The 7,500-nt window shown below is 41.4% G+C and overlaps 1 protein-coding gene across 2 annotated transcripts in view; it reads left to right on the forward strand.

The window, feature by feature from the left end:
• Positions 1-7,500, forward strand: part of LOC138008399 (schlafen family member 13-like) — a 56,510-nt gene that overhangs the window by 18,459 nt on the left and 30,551 nt on the right. The gene's annotated exons all lie outside the window — the stretch shown is intronic.

Raw genomic sequence — 7,500 nt, forward strand, 5'->3', positions numbered from 1 at the left:
TGGTAAGTGGTGTCTTTGTGCATAGAGCCTTCTGCGCGTATTTTCTTAGGATCGAGAGGGTAGTGGAAATGCGTAGATTTCTCTGGTGGACACAGGAGAATCATTAACTTAGCCTGCAATGGTGTCAAAAGTCATGTAACGCGAATGCCGTTTTAGTGGATCCTTAAATAAAATATACCCTTATGGAGCTCAATAATGGAAAGTCAGTTGGATAAACTAGGCAGGCGGTGAAAAACCAACACCTGGAATCTCAAAAGCGACAAGTAATGGACTTCGACAACAATCTATCACCCGTCGAGCCGAAATCAAAGTGTGCTGTTATGTAGAACACTGAAACCAAATGGAAAATTCTCTGGTAACTTATGGGTTCACCGAAGACAGAGAACGATTGAACGAATCGAACACCTTACGTGGATCTGTGATCAACTCTGCACATGTCTTCAGGTAAAAAAAATAATTGGAAATGTAACAGCCAAGAATTATTTGAAAGAAAGCTTGTCGTGTATTTTGTGCTTCATTATTCAAGGAAAAGGTTCTTCATGGAAACGGTATGATCCTGAAATTTAGTTTGTTGCAATATTGCGCATATTTGACACGATTGAGTTTCTTCTCTTCACTTATGTAATGAAATAGAAGGGGTTTTTGCCTCTAATAGCAAATATGTTGTTTGTTTCAAAAAATTGTTCGCTGGAAAAGGCGGCCTTTATGAATTCATCATGTTTTATGATATGCGAGCTTAACTGGATAGTTTTTATGGCAATAGTAAAGCATTTTCTTGTCAAAATGAGGTTAGCGTCTTTCTGGTGTTTTAACTTAATTAAATCGTGAGTTTGTATTTGCCATCTGCCGCGTAACCTTGATTTCTACTCTCAAAATTACCTCCAGAACCTAGTTTTTGCGTAGAATAAGCTTTTAGAATGATGTTCTTGTTTTGCATAAAGCAAGCTAACAAAATCTGTACCTTGCTGAGTTTGCATTTGTTAGTGTTAATAGTATTTTCGGTCCGATGCTTCTGTTTTATGAGGGGTATATTTTTTTGGTCTCCCATCCAAACACTAACCCCGCTGGAGAGGACTTAACTTCAGTGAACTTTGGTATTACAAAGCTGTGAGATGCTCAGAGGTAACCTGCGATCAGGCCCATTTTTAGCTTCGCCCATATGTTCTCTTATGTCGTCGCTCGCTAAAATTGGGCCTGACCAAAAGTCTCTCAAGAATTCCGGACGGTCGGCCAAAATTTGGCCGACCAAACTCGTGATCTGATTGGCTGTTGAAACGCCGGAAGTGAAAATGCCATCGTGATTGCGCGGACCTCTCGCGAAGTCCTCGAGACTAATCCGCCATAAGTGTACGAAAAAATTTGCTCCCTTTTGTTCTTACAATGCCGTGGACGGTGCAACTTGATTGTATTTGTATAAATGGTGATATGCCATCAGAAACATCTCATAACTTGTCCAGAATCGGGTTTGAATCTCTGAAACGAGTGAAATTAGCGATTCCGTTGTCGAGCTCTGTGGCCATATGGTTGAAAGTACTTTGGCACAAACTTCCCCGATGTTTTGAAAGCTAAATAGCTGGTTCTTTCAAATGACAATGAAAGCCGATGCATATTGGTTTCCTAGATGAGACAAGGGACATATATATCAACAAGAGGAGATGCCGATAAAATCGCAAGTTACACGATTGCATGTTTTGAATATCTGTGTATCAAACGGCTTTATTTATTTACTGTACATGACACGGTTTGTTTGCACACTTCATAATATTTCCAGTTGATTTAACTTAAAACTCGCACTCCAGAAACTAAAATGGCATGTTTCCAGATAGATCAATTGTACAACAATAAAAGAAACTTTGCGAGTGCATCTTACTGTTCGTACTCCATCAAAAAATTAACAGCCAAACTTATCATGATTTTACTGCGCGCAATTCTAGAAATACACTGCAACTGAAGATATTACCCGAAAAAATCACCTAAGAAACCTTCATGGGCAAACACGTTAAAGGAATAATGTATTTCTCTTTTTTTTTTCTTTAAAAATCTATTGCCAAACCATCCAACGACAAAATGCTAGGTTATCTCAATTACAAATTAAGAGGTCAAGCTTAAATAGGATGCATATTCAGTGAAGTTCGAAGGGAGAATTACACCGGCCTTTGCCGCAATATAGCGGTCGAAAACATTCCCCATGCTTTATTTGTTTTTCTCAAATTAAAGCCAACGGTAACTTTCGAATTCGTTTATAATATTCCTCCCACGGTAATTAACTCTGGTCAAAACAAAATAGCGTGAATCTGCCGTCCACGCGTGTATTGGTGTAATGGAAGTAAATTTGATTGGCCGATGAAGGACATGTCAATCAATCAAAAAAAGTGGGCGGAAGGAATTTCGAAGAGGAATTTGGTCAGGCTCTATTTTTCGTTTCGCCAACTCCACATTACGTACCACGCGAAACTAAAATAGAGCCTGATCGCAGGTTAGCTCAGAGGGCATGCTTAAACTTGTGGTGAAAAGAGGTTGTGAGGGAACTTGAAAATTATCAACATGTCAGCCCAGAAGCCAATGTTTCTCGCTTCTCTTTTATTTGTTATTCTTCAGAGACTGGAATGCTGTAGTTCACATACCACACAATTCAGTGCCTTCTGATTTTCTGTAACACGTACCACAGGCAACCCAGTGTATGCTTCACGGAAGCATCTCGTTTCAATTAATGTTGTTATAGGAATTGCTAAAAGGAAAGATGAAAGCGATAGAAAGCCAAATACAGTAGAAGCTCTCATTGTAACCACTCTCGTAAGCGACCAGCTGTAGTTACGACCACCAATGTAAAATGCCATTTTAAATGTCATTTAAACTCCGTAATTGAAAGCTCTCGTAAGCGACCGCGACCACCTTTAGGATTACCCAACTGGACTTCCACATTGTTTTTGAAGCTCTCGTAAGCGACCACTTAGAGTCTATGTGTCTATGTATGTCAACACTTTATTAATAAAAACACAACCCACTGTGCTGAGAATTTGAAATAATTTGACAGACCTGCACTGTCTCCCTTTTGTGGATTTTTGGTTACAGATAATTATGAAACCTTCATTTCACAGTTTTAATAATACTACTACTAAAAATAATAGTTTTGCTTTAGTATAACGAGCATGTGCTTGAGTGATTTACTCCTCTTGTATGACATTAAAGGAGGCTTCAAGATTCAATAGTTTGTCAGCATTATGGCTGGTTTTCAATAAAACTCCAGTTGCGCGTCAGTGTTACTTGACACTGCTGGGTTGTATGTTGTGAGAAATGGTAGAATTCTCTGTGGTTTTGGCTTTTTGTTTAACTGTCAACTGTCTTCCAGAAAAAGGGACCTCAGATAGTGTTCTCTACATAGTAGGATGCTTAGGGTAGCCTCGCTCTTCAAGAAGGGCGGCTTTGAATGTTTTGGCTAGGAATTTTTTGTAAGAATCATACAGGTATTTTGGCAGATTTGTTCTCGTTTATATGAACACATGGCAGGCGGACGTCAAAACTCACCGCTAAAATGCTATCTTATTCTCTCCTTGTACATTTGCTTTTCTGGGTTTGAAAAATGACCACACGAAGAAGTAGATCACACAGCTAAGGATTAGATGCGTAAGCTGCAAACTTTCAACTGAGTTGACTCACAAAACCACGCTGTTCCATTTGTGTTTATGAACAGAAGCCATGTTGGATGCGTGCGCATTTTAGTCAAAGCATTCTCAGGCAAGACTGAATCGTTACCCTAATTCTGATTCAACTTTTCAATTGATTTGGCTATTAGCTGGGACATAAATTTAAACCCTGGACCGCACACTGAGAGAAAGAGTTGTTTTACCTGCACAAGGACTATGGCTTGAAATCATCGGTCGCTGGTCTGTAACTCGTGTGCCAGTAGTTATCACATCAAAATGTGGAGGAGTGTCACCCAAGCAATATAAGGAAATTTTAGATAATATTTCTACGATTGGACTTGTCTCCTATGTTGTCAGCAGTTCAAACAAGAAACTGCTTCAGATTTGAATCTGTTATCCTTTCTTCCTTTTGTGTCTATTTTGGATGAATTGTTCATGGAAGTGGTGGGTACAACAACTCCAGCTGTTCTCTCTGGTTCGCTGAGTAGTAAAGAAGAGACACATGAAATCTACTTCTCTGACATTGTACATAAATTAGAGGCTGGCTCAACGGAAGATCTTAGAGTGGCTCATTTGAATGTTTGCAGCTTACGGAACAAAATAGAAGAGTTAACTTAACGATGTTTGCAGAAGTTGTGCAGATTTGAGATTCGATCTGGCTGTAACTGAAACATATCTTGATAAGACTATCTCAGATGACTCGGTGGAAATTAATGGAATGAAGTTCTTGCGGCTGGATAGAAAAGGTCGCAAGGGGGCGGGTGCATTTTGTATTATGCTGATTATTTGCAAGCAATGCACTGACGAGATTTGTTTACGAAAGGAATTGAAGCAATCGTCAATGGTCCAATCAGGGTCGCTGCTATATATACATGTTCGTTGATGACACAACAGTTTACTGTATAGGAGACTCGGCAGACCTGGCAATCACACAGTTAAATAAGGCCTTACATGAAGTTTATACTTGGTGCCAAAACAACCAGCTGACACCACATCCTGGCAAGAGTGAAGTTATGCTGTTCAGCGCGAGAAATCCCATGGGCCCTATTGTTCCAGTGTTCTTGGGAGGCTCTCATCTTAAATGGGTCAAGTTTCTGGGCCAGCCAAGCAAGTCGTTAGTGCCGTGGTTCCCCAGTATTTTACTGGCGAATATTTGTTCTCTTCGCTATACGATGGACAAACTGCCTGGCATTATTTGCTTGGTCAAAACATGGCTGAATCCTTCTATCTGTGACTCGCTCATTTCTCTAAGTGGGTATTGCTCTTATAGATGTGACAGATCTGATGGTTGGGGTGGTGTTTGTGTTTATGTTAATTCACAGATACCTTGCAAGAGGATCCTGTCATATGAATCATCAGAAAATGAATCACTGTGGTTAGAAATACGACCATTTTGACTCCCAAGAGTTATTTCCTGCATTTTACTGGGTGTTGTTTACCATCCTCCCAGTAATGGAGCTGCCGAGAATTTAGCTTTACTAGATCTAATCCGGAATAACATTGATTGGTTCCTGTCACGACATCCTGAAGGGCTACCTGTAGTATGTGGGGACTTCAACCCTACAAGCACAGGAATTGCGGAACAACGAACCAAGAATTCTACTGGCCTATCACAATTGATTAAGATCTTAACCAGGGATACTGGACTCTGGAATGGTGCCTGTCTAACAGACCCAAATTGTTCGCTCACCTCTCCAGTTGCCCAAGCTTGGTACAAGTGACCATTTTACTGTGCTGATCAAGCCCAAGACCATTCCACCAAATCAAACCCAGCCTGTGAACATTATATCTAAAAGGGACCTCAGGCCTAGTAGAGTCCTTGAGTTTGGTTGCTGAATTACACAGTATGACTAGTCTGATGTTTTGAGCCTTACACATGTCCAGGAAAAATATGATTTGTTTAATTCTGCCTGGACAGAGACAGTCAGCTACTATCTTCCCTTGCAGCGTACTAAATGCTGCTCTTCAGATAAACCCTGGATCACAGGCAAGCTAAAATCCCTGATCATTAAATGCCAAAAGCTCTTGCTGTCTATGGAAATGACTCGCAGCACTACAAAGAGTTGCGTAATAAGGTGCAGAGGGCATGCATGGAATGTAAAAAAAAAGTTCTATAGTAAGGTGGCCTCCCTTAAAGAAAGTAGCACCAGTCGTTGGTGGCGTGAGGTACCAGTAAGGGCCTTACTGGTCAAAGAGCTCAAACAGATTGGGTAACCCAGTTACTCGATGAGGATACTCCCACTCCAGCTGCCCTAGCAGAGAAGTTCAACTCCTTTTTGTCTGCCCTTACATCACATTTTACCCCCCTAGACACCACGCTTGCTGACCTGGATCATAACCTTGATGTCCCAAGGGAGTTCCTTGTTGATGTCTCTAGCTGCTATAAAGCCCTGCACAAGTCAAGATCAATAAATCGCCTGGGCCCTCAGCGGTTCCTAACAAGGTCTGGAAGGAATTTGCTTCTGAACTTGCGCCAGTAGTTACTGACATTTACAATGCTTCGCTAGGGCAAGGATTCATCCCTTATCAGATCAAATGTTCACCACCTGAATGTATTAAGAACGATCTAAGGCCAGTTACCTTAACTTCTCAAATAGCTAAAATATTTGAGGGTTTCACGTTAGCCCCCCTATTTAAGCAGGTCATCGACAAAATTGATCTATTTAACAGTTTGCTCTTCCAGGCAGATCAACCACGTATGCGCTTGTTTACTTGCTACACTGTATCCTAGAAGTGCTTGACAACGGCCATTGCTATGCACGCATCTTGTTTATCAACTTTAGCAAAGGACTTGACCTGGTGGATCATTCTGTTTTGGTATCTGAGCTTCGTGATTTAGGAGTACATGAGGCCTTAATTCGATGGATTGAGGCCTTCTTGACGAATAGGTCGCAGCAAGTCAAAATCGTTAGTGCTCTGTCCAACAGCGTTATTCCAAGGGGCGGTATCCCTCAGGGGACAAGACTAGCCCCCTGTTGTTTGCAGTCCTCGTCTACAACCTAGTGAAGGATTGGAAAACTAGAGTAAAGTATGTGGACGATTTGTCAGTCTTAGAGCTTATTCCTAGAAGTTTAACCAGCATGCTGCCCTTTGTAGCGAGGCATATTTGTTCATAAATTATGCTAGTAGTCATGGTATGAAGCTAAATCCATCCAAATGTAAAGAGCTACACATAGATCTCTTACAGTATAAGCCTTCGGATTTACCCCCCTTACAGATGTCGGGCAGTGTTATCGTGCAGTTGCTCGGTGTCCATCTGTTGCACAATTAATTTGTCGTGGTCTATTCACTGCGACTATATTGTGAAGAGAGCACGCAAGCATCTCTATGCTTTACGAGTCTTAAGGAAATCAGGCCTCCCACCAGCTGATCTCATTCAGGTTTATTGTAGCCTTGTGCGGCCCGTTTTAGAATTTGCATTTCCGTTGTGGGCCACGTTACCCGCCTGTCTGGTTCAGTTGGTGGAAAGCGTGCAGAAGTCTGCACTAAGAATCATATTCCAGATTGCCCTTATGAGTCGGCACTCGCGAGCTGTGGCTTCCCTACGCTGTTGGCGCACCGTGATGAGGCTCGCAGGTGTTTCATATCTAACATCAAGGAGTCCGGTTTCCTTGTACACCTGCTGCCACAACTAACGAATGTCGCTCATGGGTACGGGTTGAGGTCGGGTTTTTCCCGTTCTGAATTCAGCATTGTCAGAACGGACCGCCTTAGTAATTATTTTCGTTACTCACAGTTACAATAGGGTTTAATAGTTTTTGCCTTCTGTGCCAAGTGTATTTATGCGTTCTGTGTAGAATTGGCCTCCCTTAGTGTTATACACTACCAAGGGTTAAATAAACTGATTATTTATTTA

The sequence above is a fragment of the Montipora foliosa genome, chromosome 6, assembly GCF_036669935.1.
Source record: "Montipora foliosa isolate CH-2021 chromosome 6, ASM3666993v2, whole genome shotgun sequence".
In the NCBI taxonomy this organism is placed as follows: Eukaryota; Metazoa; Cnidaria; class Anthozoa; order Scleractinia; family Acroporidae; genus Montipora; species Montipora foliosa.